The following is a 27,021-nucleotide window of genomic DNA, read 5'->3' on the forward strand; positions in this document are numbered from 1 at the left end:
TTCCATTCCGTTCCACTCGGGTTGATTTCCATTCCATTCCATTCCATTCCATTCCACTCCATTCCATTCCATTCCATTCCATTCCATTCCGTTCCATTCCATTCCTTTCCATTTATTCCATTCCGTTCTACTCGGGTTGATTCCATTGAGTTTGGTTCCGTTCCGTTCCGTCCAGTCCCGTCCCGTCCCGTCCCGTTCCGTTTTACTCGGGTTGATTCCTTTGCATTCCGTTCCGCTCGTTTCCATTCCGTTCCATTCCGTTCCACGCGGGTTGGTTCAATTCCATTCTATTCTATTCTATTCCTTTCCATTCCATTCCATTCTACTCGGGTTGATTCTATGCCGTTCCATTCCGTTCCATTCCGTCCCATTCCGGCCCGTCCCATCCCGTCCCGTCCCGTCCCATCCCGTTCCGTTCCACATGGGTTGATTCAATTCCTTTCGGTTACATTGAATTACATTCCATTCCATTCTACTCGGATTGATTCCATTCCATTCCATTCCATTCCATTCCTTTCCATTCCATTCCAATCCATTCCATTCTACTCGGGTTGATTCCATTCCATTCCATTCCATTCCATTCCATTCCATTCCATTCCATTCCATTCCATTCAGTTTCATTCCATTACATTCCATTCCATTCCATTCCATTCCATTCCATTCCATTCCATTCGATTTCATTCCATTCCATTCCATTCCGTTCTACTCGGGTTGATTCCATTCTATTCCATTCCATTCCGTTCGATTCCATTCGATTCCATTCGATTCCATTCCATTCCATTCCATTCCCTTCCATTCCATTCTATTCCATTGAATTCCATTCCATGGCATTCCATTCCATTCCATTCCATTCCATTCCATTCCATTCCATTCCGTTCTACTCTGATTGACTCCATTCCATTCCATTCGTTTCCATTCCATTCCATTCCATTCCATTCCATTCCAATACATTCCATTCTACTCTGGTTGATTCCATTCCATTCCATTCCATTCCATTCCATTCCATTCCATTCCATTCGTCTCCATTCGATTCCATTCGATTCCATTCCATTCTATTCCATTGAATTCCATTCCATTGCATTCCATTCCATTCCATTCTATTCCATTCCATTCCATTCCATTCCGTTCTACTCGGGTTGACTCCATTCCACTCCATTCCATTCGATTCCATTCGATTCCATTCCATTCCATTCCACTCCATTCCTATCCATTCCATTCTACTCGGGTTGATTCCATTCCATTCCATTCCATTCCATTCCATTCCATTCCATTCCATTCCATTCCATTCCATTCCATTCCATTGAATTCCATTCGATTCCATTCGATTCCATTCCATTCGATTCCATTCGATATCATTCGATTCCATTCCATCCCATTCCATTCCATTCCATTCCATTCCGTTCTACTCGGGTTGATTCCATTCCATTCCATTTCATTCCATTCCATTCCATTCCATTCCATTCGATTCCATTCGATTCCATTCCATTCCATTCCATTCCAATCCATTCCATTCTACTCGGGTTGATTCCATTCCATTCCATTCCATTCCATTCCATTCCATTCCATTCCATTCCACTCGATTCCATTCCATTCTTTCCATTCCATTCCAATCCATTCCATTCTACTTGGGTGGATTCCATTCCATTCCATTCCATTCCATTCCATTCCATTCCATTCCATTCCATTCCATTCCATTCCATTCCATTCCATTTGATTCCATTCCATTCCATTCCATTCCATTCCATTTCATTCCATTCCTTTCCATTCCATTCCGTTCTAGTCGGGTTGATTCCATTCTATTCCATTCCATTCCATTCCATTCCATTCCATTCCATTTTATTCCATTCCATTCTACTCCATTGAATTCCATTCCATTCCATTCTATTCCATTCCATTCCATTCCTTTCCATTCCATTTAGTTCTACTCTGGTTGATTCCATTCCATTCCATTCCATTCCATTCCATTCCATTCCATTCCATTCCATTCCATTCCATTCCATTACTTTCCATTCCATTCCATTCCAATCCATTCCATTCTACTCGGGTTGACTCCATTCCATTCCATTCCATTCCATTATATTCCATTCCATTCCATTCGATTCCGTTCGATTCCTTTCCATTCCATTCCATTCCATTCGATTCCATTCCATTCCATTCCATTCGATTCCATTCCATTCCATTCCATTCCATTCCATTCCATTCCAATCCATTCCATTCTCCACGGGTTGATTCCATTCCATTCCATTCCATTCCATTCCATTCCATTCCATTCCATTCGATTCCATTCCATTCCTTTCGATTCCATTCCATTCCATTAAATTCCATTCCATTCCATTCCATTCCATTCCATTCCATTCCATTCCATTCCATTCCATTCCGTTCTACTCGGGTTGATTCCACTCCATTCCATTCCATTCCATTCCATTCCATTCCATTCCATTCCATTCCATTCCATTCCATTCCATTCCATTCCATTCCATTCCATTCCATTCCATTCTATTCCATTCCACTCTACTCCATTGAATTCCATTCCATTCCATTCAATTCCATTCCATTCCATTCCTTTCCATTCCATTTAGTTCTACTCGGGTTGATTCCATTCCATTCCATTCCATTCCATTCCATTCCATTCCATTACTTTCCATTCCATTCCATTCCAATCCATTCCATTCTACTCGGGTTGACTCCATTCCATTCCATTCCATTCCATTATATTGCATTCTATTCCATTCGATTCCGTTTGATTCCATTCCATTCCATTCCTTTCCATTCCATTCGATTCCATTCCATTCCATTCGATTCCATTCCATTCCATTCCATTCCATTCCATTCCATTCCATTCCATTCCATTCCAATCCATTCCATTCTACTCGGGTTGATTCCATTCCATTCCATTCCATTCCATTCCATTCCATTCCATTCCATTCCATTCCTTTCTATTCCATTCCATTCCATTCCATTCCATTCCATTCCATTCCATTCCATTCCATTCCATTCCATTCCATTCCATTCAATTCCATTCCATTCCATTCGATTCCATTCGATTCCATTCCATTCCATTCCATTCCATTCCATTCCATTTCATTCCAAACCATTCCATTCTACTCGGGTTCATCATTCCATTCCATTCCATTCCATTCCATTCCACTCGGGTTCTTTCCATTCCATTCCATTCCATTCCATTCCATTCCATTCCGTTCTACTCAGGTTGATTTCCATTCCATTCCATTCCATTCCATTCCATTCCATTCCATTCCATTCCATTCCATTCCACTCCATTCCATTCTGCTCGGGTTGATTCCATGCCGTTCCGTTCCTTTCCATTCCGTCCCATCCCGACGCGTCCCGTCCAGTTCCGTCCCGTCAAATTCCGTTCCTTTCTTATCGGGTTGATTCCGTTCCATTCCGTTCCGTTCCTTTCCGTTCCATTCCATTCCGTTACACGCGGGTTGATTCAATTCCATTCTATTACATTGAATTCCATTCCATACCATTCCATTCCATTCTACTCGGATTGATTGAATTCCATTCCATTCCATTCCAGTCCATTCCAATCCATTCCATTCTACTCGGGTTGATTCCATTCCATTCCATTCCATTCCATTCCATTCCATTCCATTCCATTCCATTCCATTCCATTCCATTGCGTTCCATTCGATTCGATTCCATTCCATTCCATTCCATTCCATTCCAATCCATTCCATTCTACTTGGGTTGATTCCATTCCATTCCATTCCATTCCATTCCATTCCATTCGATTCCATTCGATTCCATTCCATTCCATTCCATTCCATTCCATTCCATTCCATTCCATTCCATTCCATTCCATTCGTCTCCATTCGATTCCATTCGATTCCATTCCATTCTATTCCATTGAATTCCATTCCATTGCATTCCATTCCATTCCATTCTATTCCATTCCATTCCATTCCATTCCGTTCTACTCGGGTTGATTCCATTCCACTCCATTCCATTCGATTCCATTCGATTCCATTCCATTCCATTCCACTCCATTCCTATCCATTCCATTCTACTCGGGTTGATTCCATTCCATTCCATTCCATTCCATTCCATTCCATTCCATTCCATTCCATTCCATTCCATTCCATTCCATTGAATTCCATTCGATTCCATTCGATTCCATTCCATTCGATTCCATTCGATATCATTCGATTCCATTCCATCCCATTCCATTCCATTCCGTTCTACTCGGGTTGATTCCATTCCATTCCATTTCATTCCATTCCATTCCATTCCATTCCATTCGATTCCATTCGATTCCATTCCATTCCATTCCATTCCAATCCATTCCATTCTACTCGGGTTGATTCCATTCCATTCCATTCCATTCCATTCCATTCCATTCCATTCCATTCCACTCGATTCCATTCCATTCTTTCCATTCCATTCCAATCCATTCCATTCTACTTGGGTGGATTCCATTCCATTCCATTCCATTCCATTCCATTCCATTCCATTCCATTCCATTCCATTCCATTCCATTTGATTCCATTCCATTCCATTCCATTCCATTCCATTTCATTCCATTCCTTTCCATTCCATTCCGTTCTAGTCGGGTTGATTCCATTCTATTCCATTCCATTCCATTCCATTCCATTCCATTCCATTTTATTCCATTCCATTCTACTCCATTGAATTCCATTCCATTCCATTCTATTCCATTCCATTCCATTCCTTTCCATTCCATTTAGTTCTACTCTGGTTGATTCCATTCCATTCCATTCCATTCCATTCCATTCCATTCCATTCCATTCCATTCCATTCCATTACTTTCCATTCCATTCCATTCCAATCCATTCCATTCTACTCGGGTTGACTCCATTCCATTCCATTCCATTCCATTATATTCCATTCCATTCCATTCGATTCCGTTCGATTCCTTTCCATTCCATTCCATTCCATTCGATTCCATTCCATTCCATTCCATTCGATTCCATTCCATTCCATTCCATTCCATTCCATTCCATTCCAATCCATTCCATTCTCCACGGGTTGATTACATTCCATTCCATTCCATTCCATTCCATTCCATTCCATTCCATTCGATTCCATTCCATTCCTTTCGATTCCATTCCATTCCATTAAATTCCATTCCATTCCATTCCATTCCATTCCATTCCATTCCATTCCATTCCATTCCATTCCGTTCTACTCGGGTTGATTCCACTCCATTCCATTCCATTCCATTCCATTCCATTCCATTCCATTCCATTCCATTCCATTCCATTCCATTCCATTCCATTCCATTCCATTCCATTCTATTCCATTCCACTCTACTCCATTGAATTCCATTCCATTCCATTCAATTCCATTCCATTCCATTCCTTTCCATTCCATTTAGTTCTACTCGGGTTGATTCCATTCCATTCCATTCCATTCCATTCCATTCCATTACTTTCCATTCCATTCCATTCCAATCCATTCCATTCTACTCGGGTTGACTCCATTCCATTCCATTCCATTCCATTATATTGCATTCTATTCCATTCGATTCCGTTTGATTCCATTCCATTCCATTCCTTTCCATTCCATTCGATTCCATTCCATTCCATTCGATTCCATTCCATTCCATTCCATTCCATTCCATTCCATTCCATTCCATTCCATTCCAATCCATTCCATTCTACTCGGGTTGATTCCATTCCATTCCATTCCATTCCATTCCATTCCATTCCATTCCATTCCATTCCTTTCTATTCCATTCCATTCCATTCCATTCCATTCCATTCCATTCCATTCCATTCCATTCCATTCCATTCCATTCCATTCCATTCCATTCCATTCAATTCCATTCCATTCCATTCGATTCCATTCGATTCCATTCCATTCCATTCCATTCCATTCCATTCCATTTCATTCCAAACCATTCCATTCTACTCGGGTTCATCATTCCATTCCATTCCATTCCATTCCATTCCACTCGGGTTCTTTCCATTCCATTCCATTCCATTCCATTCCATTCCATTCCGTTCTACTCAGGTTGATTTCCATTCCATTCCATTCCATTCCATTCCATTCCATTCCATTCCATTCCATTCCATTCCACTCCATTCCATTCTGCTCGGGTTGATTCCATGCCGTTCCGTTCCTTTCCATTCCGTCCCATCCCGACGCGTCCCGTCCAGTTCCGTCCCGTCAAATTCCGTTCCTTTCTTATCGGGTTGATTCCGTTCCATTCCGTTCCGTTCCTTTCCGTTCCATTCCATTCCGTTACACGCGGGTTGATTCAATTCCATTCTATTACATTGAATTCCATTCCATACCATTCCATTCCATTCTACTCGGATTGATTGAATTCCATTCCATTCCATTCCAGTCCATTCCAATCCATTCCATTCTACTCGGGTTGATTCCATTCCATTCCATTCCATTCCATTCCATTCCATTCCATTCCATTCCATTCCATTCCATTCCATTGCGTTCCATTCGATTCGATTCCATTCCATTCCATTCCATTCCATTCCAATCCATTCCATTCTACTTGGGTTGATTCCATTCCATTCCATTCCATTCCATTCCATTCCATTCGATTCCATTCGATTCCATTCCATTCCATTCCATTCCATTCCATTCCATTCCATTCCATTCCATTCCATTCCATTCTGTTCTACTCGGGTTGATTCCACTCCATTCCATTCCATTCCATTCCATTCTATTCCATTCCATTCCATTCGATTCCATTCCATTCCATTTCATTTTATTCCATTCCATTCCATTCCATTCTATTCCATTGAATTCCATTCCATTCTATTCCATTCCATTCCATTCAGTTTCATTCCATTCCATTCCATTCCATTCCATTCCATTCCGTTCGATTCCATTCCATTCCATTCCATTCCATTCCATTCCGTTCTACTCGGGTTAATTCCATTCTATTCCATTCCATTCCATTCCATTCCATTCCATTCCATTCCATTCCATTCCCTTCCATTCCATTCTATTCCATTGAATTCCATTCCATTCCATTCCATTCCATTCCATTCCATTCCATTCCATTCCATTCCGTTCTACTCTGATTGACTCCATTCCATTCCATTCCATTCCATTCCATTCCATTCCATTCCATTCCATTCCATTCCATTCCATTCCATTTCATTCCATTCCATTCCATTCCAATACATTCCATTCTACTCTGGTTGATTCCATTCCATTCCATTCCATTCCATTCAATTCCATTCCATTCGTCTCCATTCGATTCCATTCGATTCCATTCCATTCTATTCCATTGAATTCCATTCAATTCCATTCCATTCCATTCCATTCCATTCCATTCCATTCCATTCCATTCCATTCCATTCCATTCTATTCCTTTCGATTCCATTCCATCCTATTAAATTCCATTCCATTCCATTCCATTCCATTCCATTCCATTCCATTCCATTCCATTCCATTCCATTCCATTCCATTCCATTCCATTCCATTCCGTTCTACTCGGGTTGATTCCACTCCATTCCATTCCATTCCATTCCATACCATTCCATTCGATTCCATTCCATTCCATTCCATTCCATTCCATTCCATTCCATTCCATTCCATTCCGTTCTAGTCGGGTTGATTCCATTCTATTCCATTCCATTCCATTCCATTCCATTCCATTCGATTCCATTCCATTCCATTCCATTCTATTCCATTCCATTCTACTCCATTGAATTCCATTCCATTCAATTCAATTCCATTCCATTCCATCCCTTTCCATTCCATTTAGTTCTACTCGGGTTGATTCCATTCCATTCCATTCCATTCCATTCCATTCCATTCCATTCCATTCCATTCCATTCAATTCCATTCCATTCCGTTACTTTCCATTCCATTCCATTCCAATCCATTCCATTCTACTCGGGTTGACTCCATTCCATTCCATTCCTTTCCATTCCATTATATTCCATTCTATTCCATTCGATTCCGTTCGATTCTATTCCATTCCATTCCATTCCATTCCATTCCATTGCATTCCATTCCATTCCATTCCATTCCATTCCGTTCTACTCGGGTTGATTCCATTCCATTCCTTTCCATTCCATTCCATTCCATTCCATTCCATTCCATTCCCTTCCATTCCATTCCATTCCAATCCATTCCATTCTACTCGGGTTGATTCCATTCCATTCCATTGCATTCGACTCCATTCGATTCCATTCGATTCCATTCCATTCCATTCCGTTCCATTCCATTCCATTCCATTCCATTCTATTCCATTGAATTCCATTCCATTCCATTCCATTCCATTACATTACATTACATTACATTCCATTCCATTCCATTCCATTCAATTCCATTCCATTCCTTTCTACTCGGGTTGATTCCATTTCATTCCATTCCATTCCATTCCATTCCATTCCATTCCATTCCATTCCATTCCATTCCAATCTATTCCATTCTATTCAATTCGATTCCATTTGATTCCATTCAATTCCATTCAATTCCATTCCATTCCATTCCGTTCTACTCGGGTTGATTCCATTCCATTCCTTTCCATTCCATTCCATTCCATTCCATTCCATTCCATTCCATTCCATTCCATTCCATTCCCTTCCATTCCATTCCATTCCAATCCATTCCATTCTACTCGGGTTGATTCCATTCCATTCCATTGCATTCGACTCCATTCGATTCCATTCGATTCCATTCCATTCCATTCCGTTCCATTCCATTCCATTCCATTCCATTCTATTCCATTGAATTCCATTCCATTCCATTCCATTCCATTCCATTACATTCCATTCCATTCCATTCCATTCCATTCCATTCCATTCCATTCCATTCCATTCCATTCCACTCCACTCCATTCCATTCCATTCCATTCCATTCCATTCCGTTCCATTCCATTCCTTTCCATTTATTCCATTCCGTTCTACTCGGGTTGATTCCATTGAGTTTGGTTCCGTTCCGTTCCGTCCCGTCCCGTCCCGTCCCGTCCCGTTCCATTTTACTCGGGTTGATTCCTTTGCATTCCGTTCCGCTCGTTTCCATTCCGTTCCATTCCGTTCCACGCGGGTTGGTTCAATTCCATTCTATTCTATTCTATTCCTTTCCATTCCATTCCATTCTACTCGGGTTGATTCCACTCCATTCCATTCCATTCCATTCCATTCCATTCCATTCCATTCCTTTCCATTCCAACCCATTCCGTTCTACTCGGGTTGATTCCATTCCATTCCATTGAATTCCATTCCATTCCATTCCATTCCATTCCATTCCATTCCATTCCATTCGATTCCATTCCATTCCATTCCATTCCAAACCATTCCATTCTACTCGGGTTCATCATTCCATTCCATTCCATTCCATTCCATTCCTTTCCATTCCAACCCATTCCGTTCTACTCGGGTTGATTCCATTCCATTCCATTGAATTCCATTCCATTCCATTCCATTCCATTCCATTCCATTCCATTCCATTCCATTCCATTCCATTCCATTCCATTCGATTCCATTCCATTCCATTCCATTCCAAACCATTCCATTCTACTCGGGTTCATCATTCCATTCCATTCCATTCCATTCCATTCCATTCCATTCCATTCCATTCCACTCCGGTGCATTCCATTCCATTCCATTCCATTCCATTCCATTCCATTCCATTCCATTCCGTTCTGCTCAGGTTGATTTCCATTCCATTCCATTCCATTCCATTCCATTCCATTCCATTCCATTCCATTCCATTCCATTCCATTCCGTTCTACTCGGCTTGAATCCATTGAGTTCCGTTCCGTTCCGTTCCGTCCCGACACGTCCCGTCCCGTCCCGTCCCGTCCCGTCCCGTCCCGTGCCGTTTTACTCGGGTTGATTCCTTTCCATTCCGTTCCGCTCGTTTCCGTTACGTTCCATTCCGTTCCACGCGGGTTGGTTCAATTCCATTCTATTCTATTCTATTCCTTTCCCTTCCATTCCATTCCATTCCATTCCATTCTACTCGGGTTGATTCCATGCCATTCCGTTCCGCTCCATTCCGTTCCACGCGGGTTGGTTCAATTCCATTCTATTCTATTCTATTCCTTTCCCTTCCATTCCATTCCATTCCATTCCATTCTACTCGGGTTGATTCCATGCCATTCCGTTCCGTTCCATTCCGTCCCATCCCGACCCGTCCCATCCCGTCCCGTCCCGTCCCATCCCGTTCCGTTCCACATGAGTTGATTCAATTCCTTTCGGTTACATTGAATTCCATTCCATTCCATTCTACTCGGATTGATTCCATTCCATTCCATTCCATTCCATTCCATTCCATTCCATTCCATTCCATTCCATTCCATTGCGTTCCATTCGATTCGATTCCATTCCATTCCATTCCATTCCATTCCATTCCAATCCATTCCATTCTACTTGGGTTGATTCCATTCCATTCCATTCCATTCCATTCGATTCCATTCAATTCCATTCCATTCCATTCCATTCCATTCCATTCCATTCCATTCCATTCCATTCCATTCCACTCGATTCCATTCCATTCCATTCCATTCCATTCCAATCCATTCCATTCTACTCGGGTGGATTCCATTCCATTCCATTCCTTTCCATTCCATTCCATTCCATTCCATTACATTCCATTCGGTTCCATTCCATTCCATTCCATTCCATTCCATTCCATTCCATTCCATTCCATTCCATTCCATTCCGTTCTAATCGGGTTGATTCCATTCTATTCCATTCCATTCCATTCCATTCCATTCCATTCCATTCCATTCCATTCCATTCCATTCTATTCCATTCCATTCTACTCCATTGAATTCCATTCCATTCCATTCTATTCCATTCCATTCCATTCCTTTCCATTCCATTTAGTTCTACTCGGGTTGATTCCATTCCATTCCATTCCATTCCTTTCCATTCCATTCCAATCCATTCCATTCCATTACTTTCCATTCCATTCCATTCCAATCCATTCCATTCTACACGGGTTGACTCCATTCCATTCCATTCCATTACATTACATTCCATTATATTCCATTCCATTCCATTCGATTCCGTTCGATTCCACTCCATTCCATTCCATTCCATTCCATTCCATTCGATTCCATTCCATTCCATTCGATTCCATTCCATTCCATTCCATTCCATTCCATTCCATTCCATTCCATTCCATTCCAATCCATTCCATTCTACTCGGGTTGATTCAATTCCATTCCATTCCATTCCATTCCATTCCATTCCATTCCATTCCATTCCATTCCATTCCATTCCTTTCCATTCCATTCCTTTCGATTCCATTCCATTCCATTCCATTCCATTCCATTCCATTCCATTCCATTCCATTCCATTCCATTCCGTTCTACTCGGGTTGATTGCACTCCATTCCATTCCATTCCATTCCATTCCATTCCATTCCATTCCATTCCTTTCCATTCCAACCCATTCCGTTCTACTCGGGTTGATTCCATTCCATTCCATTGAATTCCATTCCATTCCATTCCATTCCATTCCATTCCATTCCATTCGATTCCATTCCATTCCATTCCATTCCAAACCATTCCATTATACTCGGGTTCATCATTCCATTCCATTCCATTCCATTCCATTCCATTCCACTCGGGTTCATTCCATTCCATTCCATTCCATTCCATTCCATTCCATTCCATTCCATTCCATTCCATTCCACTCGGGTGCATTCCATTCCATTCCATTCCATTCCATTCCATTCCATTCCATTCCATTCCGTTCTGCTCAGGTTGATTTCCATTCCATTCCATTCCATTCCATTCCATTCCATTCCATTCCATTCCATTCCATTCCATTCCATTCCATTCCATTCCATTCCATTCCATTCCATTCCATTCCATTCCGTTCTACTCGGCTTGAATCCATTGAGTTCCGTTCCGTTCCGTTCCGTCCCGACACGTCCCGTCCCGTCCCGTCCCGTCCCGTGCCGTTTTACTCGGGTTGATTCCTTTCCATTCCGTTCCGCTCGTTTCCGTTACGTTCCATTCCGTTCCACGCGGGTTGGTTCAATTCCATTCTATTCTATTCTATTCCTTTCCCTTCCATTCCATTCCATTCCATTCCATTCTACTCGGGTTGATTCCATGCCATTCCGTTCCGTTCCATTCCGTCCCATCCCGACCCGTCCCATCCCGTCCCGTCCCGTCCCATCCCGTTCCATTCCACATGGGTTGATTCAATTCCTTTCGGTTACATTGAATTCCATTCCATTCCATTCTACTCGGATTGATTCCATTCCATTCCATTCCATTCCATTCCATTCCATTCCATTCGATTCGATTCCATTCCATTCCATTCCATTCCATTCCAATCCATTCCATTCTACTTGGGTTGATTCCATTCCATTCCATTCCATTCCATTCGATTCCATTCCATTCCATTCCATTCCATTCCATTCCATTCCATTCCATTCCATTCCTTTCCATTCCATTCCATTCCATTCCATTCCATTCCATTCCATTCGATTCCATTCTGTTCTACTCGGTTTGCTTCCACTCCATTCCATTCCATTCCATTCCAATCTATTCCATTCCATTCCATTCGATTCCATTCGATTCCATTCGATTCCATTCCATTCCATTTCATTTTATTCCATTCCATTCCATTCCATTCTATTCCATTGAATTCCATTCCATTCCATTCCATTCCATTCCATTCCATTCCATTCCATTCCATTCCATTCCATTCCATTCCGTTCTACTCGGGTTGATTCCACTCCATTCCATTCCATTCCATTCCATTCCATTCCATTCCATTCCACTCTGGTTGATCATTCCATTCCATTCCATTCCATTCCATTCCGTTCCATTCCATTCCATTCCACTCGGGCTCATTCCATTCCATTCCATTCAATTCCATTCCATTCCATTCCATTCCATTCCATTCCATTCCATTCCATTCCATTCCATTCCATTCCATTCCATTCCATTCAGTTTCATTCCATTCCATTCCATTCCATTCCATTCCATTCCATTCCATTCCATTCCATTCGATTCCATTCCATTCCATTCCATTCCATTCCATTCCATTCCATTCCATTCGATTCCATTCCATTCCATTCCATTCCGTTCTACTCGGGTTGATTCCATTCTATTCCATTCCATTCCGTTCGATTCCATTCGATTCCATTCGATTCCGTTCCATTCCATTCCATTCCCTTCCATTCCATTCTATTCCATTGAATTCCATTCCATTGCATTCCATTCCATTCCATTCCATTCCATTCCATTCCATTCCGTTCTACTCTGATTGACTCCATTCCATTCCATTCGATTCCATTCCATTCCATTCCATTCCATTCCAATACATTCCATTCTACTCTGGTTGATTCCATTCCATTCCATTCCATTCCATTCCATTCCATTCCATTCCATTCCATTCCATTCCGTTCTACTCGGGTTGATTCCACTCCATTCCATTCCCTTCCATTCCATTCCATTTAATTCCATTCCATTCCATTCCATTCCATTCCATTCCAATCCATTCCATTCTACTCGGGTTGATTCCATTCCATTCCATTCCATTCCATTCCATTCCATTCCATTGAATTCCATTCGATTCCATTCGATTCCATTCCATTTGATTCCATTCGATATCATTCGATTCCATTCCATCCCATTCCATTCCATTCCATTCCATTCCGTTCTACTCGGGTTGATTCCATTCCATTCCATTTCATTCCATTCCATTCCATTCCATTCCATTCGATTCCATTCGATTCCATTCCATTCCATTCCATTCCAATCCATTCCATTCTACTCGGGTTGATTTCATTCCATTCCATTCCATTCCATTCCATTCCATTCCATTCCATTCCATTCCATTCCATTCCATTCGATTCCATTCCATTCCATTCCATGGCATTCCATTCCATTCCATTCCATTCCATTCCATTCCGTTCTAGTCGGGTTGATTCCATTCCATTCCATTGCATTCCATTCCATTCCATTGCATTCCATTCCATTCCATTCCATTCCATTCCATTCCATTCCATTCCATTCCATTCCATTCCATTCCATTGCATTCCATTCGATTCCATTCCATTCCATTCCATTCCATTCCATTCCATTCCATTCCATTCCATTCCATTCCATTCCGTTCCACTCGGGTTGATTCCATTCTATTCCATTCCATTCCCTTCTATTCCATTCGATATCATTCGATTCCATTCCATCCCATTCCATTCCATTCCATTCCATTCCGTTCTTCTTGGGTTGATTCCATTCCATTCCATTTCATTCCATTCCATTCCATTCCATTTCTTTCGATTCCATTCGATTCCATTCCATTCCATTCCATTCCAATCCATTGCTTTCTACTCAGTTTGATTCCATTCCATTCCATTCCATTCCATTCAATTCCATTCCATTCCATTCCATTCAATTCCACTCGATTCCATTCCATTCCTTTCCATTCCATTCCAATCCATTCCATTCTACTCGGGTGGATTCCATTCCATTCCATTCCATTCCATTCCATTCCATTCCATTCCATTCCATTCCCTTCCATTCGATTCCATTCCATTCCATTCCATGGCATTCCATTCCATTCCATTCCATTCCATTCCATTCCGTTCTAGTCGGGTTGATTCCATTCCATTCTATTGCATTCCATTCCATTCCATTTCATTCCATTCCATTCCATTCCATTCCATTCCATTCCATTCCATTCCATTCCATTCCATTCCATTCCATTCTATTCCATTCCATTCTACTCCATTGAATTCCATTCCATTCCATTCCATTCCATTCCATTCCATTCCATTCCTTTCCAATCCATTCCATTCCGTTCCACTCGGGTTGATTCCATTCTATTCCATTCCATTCCCTTCTATTCCATTCGATATCATTCGATTCCATTCCATCCCATTCCATTCCATTCCATTCCATTCCGTTCTTCTTGGGTTGATTCCATTCCATTCCATTTCATTCCATTCCATTCCATTCCATTTCTTTCGATTCCATTCGATTCCATTCCATTCCATTCCATTCCAATCCATTGCATTCTACTCAGTTTGATTCCATTCCATTCCATTCCATTCCATTCAATTCCATTCCATTCCATACCATTCAATTCCACTCGATTCCATTCCATTCCTTTCCATTCCATTCCAATCCATTCCATTCTACTCGGGTGGATTCCATTCCATTCCATTCCATTCCATTCCATTCCATTACATTCCATTCCATTCCATTCCATTCCCTTCCATTCGATTCCATTCCATTCCATTCCATGGAATTCCATTCCATTCCATGGCATTCCATTCCATTCCATTCCATTCCATTCCATTCCGTTCTAGTCGGGTTGACTCCATTCCATTCCATTCCACTCCATTCCATTCCGTTATATTCCATTCTATTCCATTCGATTCCGTTCGATTCCATTCCATTCCATTCCATTCCATTCCATTCGATTACATTCCATTCCATTCCATTCCATTCCATTCCATTCCATTCCATTCCATTCCATTCCAATCCATTCCATTCTACTCGGGTTGATTCCATTCCATTCCATTCCATTCCAATCCATTCCATTCCATTCCATTCCATTCCATTCCATTCCATTCCATTCCATTCCATTCCATTCCATTCCATTCCATTCGATTCCATTCCATTCCATTTCATTCCAAACCGTTCCATTCTACTCGGGTTCATCATTCCATTCCATTCCATTCCACTCGGGTTCATTCCATTCCATTCCATTCCATTCCATTCCATTCCATTCCATTCCATTCCATTCCGTTCTACTCAGGTTGATTTCCATTCCATTCCATTCCATTCCATTCCATTCCATTCCATTACATTCCATTCCATTCCATTCTATTCCATTCCGTTCTACTCGGCTTGAATCCATTGAGTTCCGTTCCTTTCCGTTCCGTCACGACACGTCCCGTCCCGTCCCGTCCCGTCCCGTCCCGTCCCGTCCCGTCCCGTGCCGTTGTACTCGGGTTGATTCCATTCCACTCCGTTCCGTTCCTTTCCGTTCCCTTCAATTCAGTTCCACGCGGGTTGATTCAATTCCATTCTATTCTATTCCATTCCATTCCATTCCATTCCATTCCATTCCATTCCATTCCATTTTACTCCGGTTGATTCCATGCCGTTCCGTTCCATTCTGTCCCATCCCGACGCGTCCCGTCCCGTCCCGTCCCATTCCGTTCCGTTCTGATCGGGTTGATTCCGTTCCATTCCCTTCCGTTCCTTTCCGTTCCATTCCATTCCGTTACACGCGGGTTGATTCAATTCCATTCTATTACATTGAATTCCATTCCATTCCATTCCATTCCATTCTACTCGGATTGATTGCATTCCATTCCATTCCATTCCAGTCCATTCCAATCCACTCCATTCTACTCGGGTTGATTCCATTCCATTCCATTCCATTCCATTCCATTCCATTCCATTCCATTCCATTCCATTCCATTGCGTTCCATTCGATTCCATTCCATTCCATTCCATTCCATTCCATTCCAATCCATTCCATTCTACTTGGGTTCATTCCATTCCATTCCATTCCATTCCATTCGATTCCATTCGATTCCATTCCATTCCAATCCATACCATTCCATTCCATTCTGTTCTACTCGGGTTGATTCCACTCCATTCCATTCCATTCCATTCCATTCTATTCCATTCCATTCCATTCGATTCCATTCTATTCCATTCGATTCCATTCCATTCCATTTCATTTTATTCCATTCCATTCCATTCCATTCTATTCCATTGAATTCCATTCCATTCCATTCCATTCCATTCCATTCCATTCCATTCCATTCCACTCCGTTCTACTCGGGTTGATTCCACTCCATTCCATTCCATTCCATTCCATTCCATTCCATTCCATTCCATTCCAATCGGGTTGAGCATTCCATTCGATTCCATTCCATTCCATTCCATTCCATTAGATTCCATTCCATTCCATTCCACTTGGGCTCATTCCATTCCATTCCATTCCATTCCATTCCATTCCATTCCATTCCATTCCATTCCATTCCATTCCATTCCGTTCTACTCGCGTTGATTTCCATTCCATTCCATTCCATTCCATTCCACTCCATTCCATTCCATTCCATTCCATTCCATTCCATTCCATTCCATTCCTTTCCATTTATTCCATTCCGTTCTACTCGGGTTGATTCCATTGAGTTTGGTTCCGTTCCGTTCCGTCCCGTCCCGTCCCGTCCCGTCCCGTTCCGTTTTACTCGGGTTGATTCCTTTGCATTCCGTTCCGCTCGTTTCCATTCCGTTCCATTCCGTTCCACGCGGGTTGGTTCAATTCCATTCTATTCTATTCTATTCCTTTCCATTCCATTCCATTCTACTCGGGTTGATTCTATGCCGTTCCATTCCGTTCCATTCCGTCCCATTCCGACCCGTCCCATCCCGTCCCGTCCCGTCCCATCCCGTTCCGTTCCACATGGGTTGATTCAATTCCTTTCGGTTACATTGAATTCCATTCCATTCCATTCTACTCGGATTGATTCCATTCCATTCCATTCCATTCCATTCCATTCCATTCCATTCCATTCCATTCCAATCCATTCCATTCTACTCGGGTTGATTCCATTCCATTCCATTCCATTCCATTCCATTCCATTCAGTTTCATTCCATTCCATTCCATTCCATTCCATTCCATTCCATTCCATTCCATTCCATTCCATTCGATTCCATTCCATTCCATTCCATTCCGTTCTACTCGGGTTGATTCCATTCTATTCCATTCCATTCCGTTCGATTCCATTCGATTCCATTCGATTCCATTCCATTCCATTCCATTCCCTTCCATTCCATTCTATTCCATTGAATTCCATTCCATTGCATTCCATTCCATTCCATTCCATTCAATTCCATTCCATTCCATTCCATTCCGTTCTACTCTGATTGACTCCATTCCATTCCATTCGATTCCATTCCATTCCATTCCATTCCATTCCATTCCAATACATTCCATTCTACTCTGGTTGATTCCATTCCATTCCATTCCATTCCATTCCATTCCATTCCATTCCATTCGTCTCCATTCGATTCCATTCGATTCCATTCCATTCTATTCCATTGAATTCCATTCCATTCCATTCCATTCCATTCCATTCTATTCCATTCCATTCCATTCCATTCCGTTCTACTCGGGTTGATTCCATTCCATTCCATTCCATTCGATATCATTCGATTCCATTCCATCCCATTCCATTCCATTCCATTCCATTCCGTTCTACTCGGGTTGATTCCATTCCATTCAATTTTATTCCATTCCATTCCATTTCATTCCATTCCAATCCATTCCATTCCATTCCATTCCATTCCATTCGATTCCATTCCATTCCATTCCATTCCAATCCATTCCATTCTACTCGGGTTGATTCCATTCCATTCCATTCCATTCCATTCCATTCCATTCCATTCCATTCCATTCGATTCCACTCGATTCCATTCCATTCTTTCCATTCCATTCCAATCCATTCCATTCTAATTGGGTGGATTCCATTCCATTCCATTCCATTCCATTCCATTCCATTCCATTCCATTCCATTCCATTCCATTCCATTTGATTCCATTCCATTCCATTCCATTCCATTCCATTTCATTCCATTCCTTTCCATTCCAATCCGTTCTAGTCGGGTTGATTCCATTCTATTCCATTCCATTCCATTCCATTCCATTCCATTCCATTCCATTCCATTCCATTCCATTCTATTCCATTCCATTCTACTCCATTGAATTCCATTCCATTCCATTCTATTCCATTCCATTCCATTCCTTTCCATTCCATTTAGTTCTACTCTGGTTGATTCCATTCCATTCCATTCCATTCCATTCCATTCCATTCCATTCCATTCCATTCCATTACTTTCCATTCCATTCCATTCCAATCCATTCCATTCTACTCGGGTTGACTCCATTCCATTCCATTCCATTCCATTATATTCCATTCCATTCCATTCCATTCCGTTCGATTCCATTCCATTCGATTCCCTTCCATTCCATTTGATTCGATTCCATTCCATTCCATTCCATTCCATTCCATTCCATTCCATTCCAATCCATTCCATTCTCCACGGGTTGATTATATTCCATTCCATTCCATTCCATTCCATTCCATTCCATTCCATTCCTTTCGATTCCATTCCATTCCATTAAATTCCATTCCATTCCATTCCATTCCATTCCATTCCATTCCATTCCATTCCATTCCATTCCATTCCATTCCATTCCGTTCTACTCGGGTTGATTCCACTCCATTCCATTCCATTCCATTCCATTCCATTCCATTCCGTTCCATTCGATTCCATTCCATTCCATTCCATTCCATTCCATTCTATTCCATTCCACTCTACTCCATTGAATTCCATTCCATTCCATTCAATTCCATTCCATTCCATTCCTTTCCATTCCATTTAGTTCTACTCGGGTTGATTCCATTCCAGTCCATTCCATTCCATTCCATTCCATTACTTTCCATTCCATTCCATTCCAATCCATTCCATTCTACTCGGGTTGACTCCATTCCATTCCATTCCATTCCATTATATTGCATTCTATTCCATTCGATTCCGTTTGATTCCATTCCATTCCATTCCATTCCATTCCATTCCATTCGATTCCATTCCATTCCATTCGATTCCATTCCATTCCATTCCATTCCATTCCATTCCATTCCATTCCATTCCATTCCATTCCAATCCATTCCATTCTACTCGGGTTGATTCCATTCCATTCCATTCCATTCCATTCCATTCCATTCCTTTCTATTCCATTCCATTCCATTCCATTCCATTCCATTCCATTCCATTCCATTCCATTCCATTCCATTCCATTCCGTTCTAATCGGTTTGATTCCACTCCATTCCATTCCATTCCATTCCATTCCATTCCATTCCATTCCATTCCAATTCTTTCGTTTCCATTCCAACCAATTCCGTTCTACTCGGATTGATTCCATTCCATTCCATTCCATTCCATTCCATTCCATTCCATTCAATTCCATTCCATTCCATTCCATTCCATTCGATTCCATTCCATTCCATTCCATTCCATCCCATTTCATTCCAAACCATTCCATTCTACTCGTGTTCATCATTCCATTCCATTCCATTCCATTCCATTCCACTCGGGTTCTTTCCATTCCATTCCATTCCATTCCATTCCATTCCATTCCATTCCATTCCGTTCTACTCAGGTTGATTTCCGTTCCATTCCATTCCATTCCATTCCATTCCATTCCATTCCATTCCATTCCATTCCATTCCATTCCATTCCGTTCCATTCCACTCCATTCCATTCTATTCGTGTTGATTCCATGCCGTTCCGTTCCGTTCCATTCCGTCCCATCCCGACGCGTCCCGTCCCGTTCCGTCCCGTCAAATTCCGTTCCTTTCTGATCGGGTTCATTCCGTTCCATTCCGTTCCGTTCCTTTCCGTTCCATTCCATTCCGTTACACGCGGGTTGATTCAATTCCATTCTATTACATTGAATTCCATTCCATACCATTCCATTCCATTCTACTCGGATTGATTGAATTCCATTCCATTCCATTCCAGTCCATTCCAATCCATTCCATTCTACTCGGGTTGATTCCATTCCATTCCATTCCATTCCATTCCATTCCATTCCATTCCATTCCATTCCATTGCGTTCCATTCGATTCGATTCCGTTCCATTCCATTCCATTCCATTCCAATCCATTCCATTCTACTTGGGTTGATTCCATTGCATTCCATTCCATTCCATTCCATTCCATTCGATTCCATTCGATTCCATTCCATTCCATTCCATTCCATTCCATTCCATTCCATTCCATTCCATTCTGTTCTACTCGGGTTGATTCCACTCCATTCCATTCCATTCCATTCCATTCTATTCCATTCCATTCCATTCGATTCCATTCCATTCCATTTCATTTTATTCCATTCCATTCCATTCCATTCTATTCCATTGAATTCCATTCCATTCTATTCCATTCCATTCGATTCAGTTTCATTCCATTCCATTCCATTCCATTCCATTCCATTCCATTCCATTCGATTCCATTCCATTCCATTCCATTCCATTCCATTCCATTTCATTCCATTCCATTCCATTCCGTTCTACTCGGGTTAATTCCATTCTATTCCATTCCATTCCATTCCATTCCATTCCATTCCATTCCATTCCATTCCCTTCCATTCCATTCTATTCCATTGAATTCCATTCCATTCCATTCCATTCCATTCCATTGAATTCCATTCCATTCCGTTCTACTCTGATTGACTCCATTCCATTCCATTCCATTCCATTCCATTCCATTCCATTCCATTCCATTCCATTCCATTCCATTTCATTCCATTCCATTCCATTCCAATACATTCCATTCTACTCGGGTTGATTCCATTCCATTCCATTCCATTCCATTCCATTCCATTCCATTCGTCTCCATTCGATTCCATTCGATTCCATTCCATTCTATTCCATTGAATTCCATTCCATTCCATTCCATTCCATTCCATTCCATTCCATTCCATTCCATTCCACTCCATTCCATTCGATTCCATTCGATTCCATTCCATTCCATTCCATTCCATTCCAATCCATTCCATTCTACTCGGGTTGATGCCATTCCATTCCATTCCATTCCATTCCATTCCATTCCATTCCATTCCATTCCATTGCATTCCATTCGATTCCATTCGATTCCATTCCATTCGATTCCATTCGAGATCATTCGATTCCATTCCATCCCATTCCAATCCATTCCATTCCATTCCGTTCTACTCGGGTTGATTCCATTCCATTCCATTTCATTCCATTCCATTCCATTCCATTCCATTCGATTCCATTCGATTCCATTCCATTCCATTCCATTCCAATCCATTCCATTCTACTCGGGTTGATTCCATTCCATTCCATTCCATTCCATTCCATTCCATTCCATTCCATTCCATTCCATTCCATTCCATTCGATTCCACTCTATTCCATTCCATTCTTTCCATTCCATTCCAATCCATTCCATTCTACTCGGGTGGATTCCATTCCGTTCCATTCCATTCCATTCCATTCCATTCCATTCCATTCCATTCCACTCCATTCGATTCCATTCCATTCCTTTCCATTCCATTCCATTCCATTCCATTCCATTCCATTCCATTCCATTCCGTTCTAGTCGGGTTGATTCCATTCTATTCCATTCCATTCCATTCCATTCCACTCCATTCCATTCCTTTCCTTTCCATTCTATTCCATTCCATTCTACTCCATTGAATTTCATTCCATTCCATTCTATTCCATTCCATTCCATTCCTTTCCATTCCATTTAGTTCTACTCGGGTTGATTCCATTCCATTCCATTCCATTCCATTCCATTCCATTCCATTCCATTCCATTCCATTACTTTCCATTCCATTCCATTCCAATCCATTCCATTCTACTCGGGTTGACTCCATTCCATTCCATTCCATTCCATTCCATTCCATTCCATTCCATTCCATTATAATCCATTCCATTCCATTCGATTCCGTTCGATTCCATTCCATTCCATTCCATTCCATTCCATTCAATTCCATTCGATTCCATTCGATTCCATTCCATTCCATTCCATTCCAATCCATTCCATTCTACTCGGGTTGATTCCATTCCATTCCATTCCATTCCATTCCTTTCCATTCCATTCCATTCCATTCCATTCCATTCTATTCCTTTCAATTCCATTCCATTCCATTTAATTCCATTCCATTCCATTCCATTCCATTCCATTCCTTTCCATTCCATTCCATTCCATTCCGTTCTACTCGGGTTGATTCCACTCCATTCCATTCCATTCCATTCCATTCCATACCATTCCATTCGATTCCATTCCATTCCATTCCATTCCATTCCATTCCATTCCATTCCATTCCATTCCATTCCATTCCGTTCTAGTCGGGTTGATTCCATTCTATTCCATTCCATTCCATTCCATTCCATTCCATTCCATTCCATTCCATTCGATTCCATTCCATTCCATTCCATTCTATTCCATTCCATTCTACTCCATTGAATTCCATTCCATTCCATTCAATTCCATTCCATTCCATTCAATTCCATTCCATTCCATCCCTTTCCATTCCATTTAGTTCTACTCGGGTTGATTCCATTCCATTCCATTCCATTCCATTCCATTCCATTCCATTCAATTCCATTCCATTCCGTTACTTTCCATTCCATTCCATTCCAATCCATTCCATTCTACTCGGGTTGACTCCATTCCATTCCATTCCTTTCCATTCCATTATATTCCATTCTATTCCATTCGATTCCGTTCGATTCCATTCCATTCCATTCCATTCCATTCCATTGCATTCCATTCCATTCCATTCCATTCCATTCCGTTCTACTCGGGTTGATTCCATTCCATTCCTTTCCATTCCATTCCATTCCATTCCATTCCATTCCATTCCATTCCATTCCATTCCATTCCCTTCCATTCCATTCCATTCCAATCCATTCCATTCTACTCGGGTTGATTCCATTCCATTCCATTGCATTCGACTCCATTCGATTCCATTCGATTCCATTCCATTCCATTCCATTCCATTCCATTCCATTCCATTCCATTCCATTTCATTCCATTCCATTCCATTCCAATACATTCCATTCTACTCTGGTTGATTCCATTCCATTCCATTCCATTCCATTCCATTCCATTCCATTCGTCTCCATTCGATTCCATTCGATTCCATTCCATTCTATTCCATTGAATTCCATTCCATTCCATTCCATTCCATTCCATTCCATTCCATTCCATTCCATTCCATTCCATTCCATTCCATTCCGTTCTACTCGGGTTGATTCCATTCCATTCCATTCCATTCCATTCCATTCCATTCCACTCCATTCCATTCGATTCCATTCGATTCCATTCCATTCCATTCCATTCCATTCCAATCCATTCCATTCTACTCGGGTTGATGCCATTCCATTCCATTCCATTCCATTCCATTCCATTCCATTCCATTCCATTCCATTGCATTCCATTCGATTCCATTCGATTCCATTCCATTCGATTCCATTCGAGATCATTCGATTCCATTCCATCCGATTCCAATCCATTCCATTTCATTCCGTTCTACTCGGGTTGATTCCATTCCATTCCATTTCATTCCATTCCATTCCATTCCATTCCATTCGATTCCATTCGATTCCATTCCATTCCATTCCATTCCAATCCATTCCATTCTACTCGGGTTGATTCCATTCCATTCCATTCCATTCCATTCCATTCCATTCCATTCCATTCCATTCCATTCCATTCGATTCCACTCTATTCCATTCCATTCTTTCCATTCCATTCCAATCCATTCCATTCTACTCGGGTGGATTCCATTCCGTTCCATTCCATTCCATTCCATTCCATTCCATTCCATTCCATTCCACTCCATTCGATTCCATTCCATTCCATTCCATTCCATTCCATTCCATTCAATTCCATTCCATTCCATTCCATTCCATTCCATTCCATTCCATTCCATTCCATTCCATTCCGTTCTAGTCGGGTTGATTCCATTCTATTCCATTCCATTCCATTCCATTCCACTCCATTCCATTCCTTTCCATTCCATTCTATTCCATTCCATTCTACTCCTTTGAATTCCATTCCATTCCATTCTATTCCATTCTATTCCATTCCTTTCCATTCCATTTAGTTCTACTCGGGTTGATTCCATTCCATTCCATTCCATTCCATTCCATTCCATTCCATTCCATTCCATTCCATTCCATTACTTTCCATTCCATTCCATTCCAATCCATTCCATTCTACTCGGGTTGACTCCATTCCATTCCATTCCATTCCATTCCATTATAATCCATTCCATTCCATTCGATTCCGTTCGATTCCATTCCATTCCATTCCATTCCATTCAATTCCATTCGATTCCATTCGATTCCATTCCATTCCATTCCATTCCAATCCATTCCATTCTACTCGGGTTGATTCCATTCCATTCCATTCCATTCCATTCCTTTCCATTCCATTCCATTCCATTCCATTCCATTCCATTCCATTCCATTCTATTCCTTTCGATTCCATTCCATTCCATTAAATTCCATTCCATTCCATTCCATTCCATTCCATTCCATTCCATTCCATTCCATTCCATTCCATTCCATTCCATTCCATTCCATTCCGTTCTACTCGGGTTGATTCCACTCCATTCCATTCCATTCCACTCCATTCCATACCATTCCATTCGATTCCATTCCATTCCATTCCATTCCATTCCATTCCATTCCATTCCATTCCATTCCGTTCTAGTCGGGTTGATTCCATTCTATTCCATTCCATTCCATTCCATTCCATTCCATTCCATTCCAATCGATTCCATTCCATTCCATTCCATTCTATTCCATTCCATTCTACTCCATTGAATTCCATTCCATTCCATTCAATTCCATTCCATTCCATCCCTTTCCATTCCATTTAGTTCTACTCGGCTTGATTCCATTCCATTCCATTCCATTCCATTCCATTCCATTCCATTCAATTCCATTCCATTCCGTTACTTTCCATTCCATTCCATTCCAATCCATTCCATTCTACTCGGGTTGACTCCATTCCATTCCATTCCTTTCCATTCCATTCTATTCCATTCTATTCCATTCGATTCCGTTCGATTCCATTCCATTCCATTCCATTCCATTCCATTGCATTCCATTCCATTCCATTCCATTCCATTCCGTTCAACTCGGGTTGATTCCATTCCATTCCTTTCCATTCCATTCCATTCCATTCCATTCCATTCCATTCCATTCCATTCCATTCCATTCCATTCCCTTCCATTCCATTCCATTCCAATCCATTCCATTCTACTCGGGTTGATTCCATTCCATTCCATTGCATTTGACACCATTCGATTCCATTCGATTCCATTCCATTCCATTCCGTTCCATTCCATTCCATTCCATTCCATTCTATTCCATTGAATTCCATTCCATTCCATTCCATTCCATTCCATTGCATTCCATTCCATTCCATTCCATTCCATTCCATTCCATTCCATTCCATTCCATTCCATTCCATTCCATTCCGTTCTACTCGGGTTGATTCCATTCCATTCCATTCCATTCCATTCCATTCCATTCCATTCCAATCTATTCCATTCTATTCAATTCGATTCCATTCGATTCCATTCAATTCCATTCAATTCCATTCCATTCCATTCCAATCCATTCCATTCTACTCGGGTTGATTCCATTCCATTCCATTCCATTCCATTCCATTCCATTCCATTCCATTCCATTCCATTCCATTCCATTCGATTCCATTCGATTCCATTCCATTCCATTCCATTCCATTCCATTCCATTCCATTCCATTCCAATGTATTCCATTCGATTCCATTCCATTCCATTCCATTCCATTCCATTCCATTCCATTCCAATCCATTCCATTCTACTCGTGTTGATTCCCTTCCATTCCATTCCATTCCATTCCATTCCATTCCATTCCATTCCATTCCATTCCATTCCATTCCATTCCATTCCATTCCATTCCATTCCATTCCGTTCTACTCGGGTTGATTCCATTCTATTCCATTACATTCCATTCGATTCCATTCGATTCCATTCGATTTCTTTCCATTCCATTCCATTCCATTCCATTCTATTCCATTCCATTCCATTCCATTCCATTACATTCCATTCCATTCCGTTCTACTCGGGTTGATTCCATTCTATTCCATTACATTCCATTCGATTCCATTCGATTCCATTCGATTTCTTTCCATTCCATTCCATTCCATTCCATTCCATTCCATTCTATTCCATTCCATTCCATTCCATTCCACTCCATTCCATTCCTTTCCATTCCATTCTATTCCATTCCATTCTACTCCATTGAATTCCATTCCATTCCATTCTATTCCATTCCATTCCTTTCCTTTCCATTCCATTTAGTTCTACTCGGGTTGATTCCATTCCATTCCATTCCATTCCATTCCATTCCATTCCATTCCATTCCATTCCATTACTTTCCATTCCATTCCATTCCAATCCTTTCCATTCTACTCGGGTTGACTCCATTCCATTCCATTCCATTCCATTCCATTCCATTCA

The sequence above is a fragment of the Gorilla gorilla genome, chromosome 17 (assembly GCF_029281585.2).
Source record: "Gorilla gorilla gorilla isolate KB3781 chromosome 17, NHGRI_mGorGor1-v2.1_pri, whole genome shotgun sequence".
Classification (NCBI taxonomy): domain Eukaryota; kingdom Metazoa; phylum Chordata; class Mammalia; order Primates; family Hominidae; genus Gorilla; species Gorilla gorilla.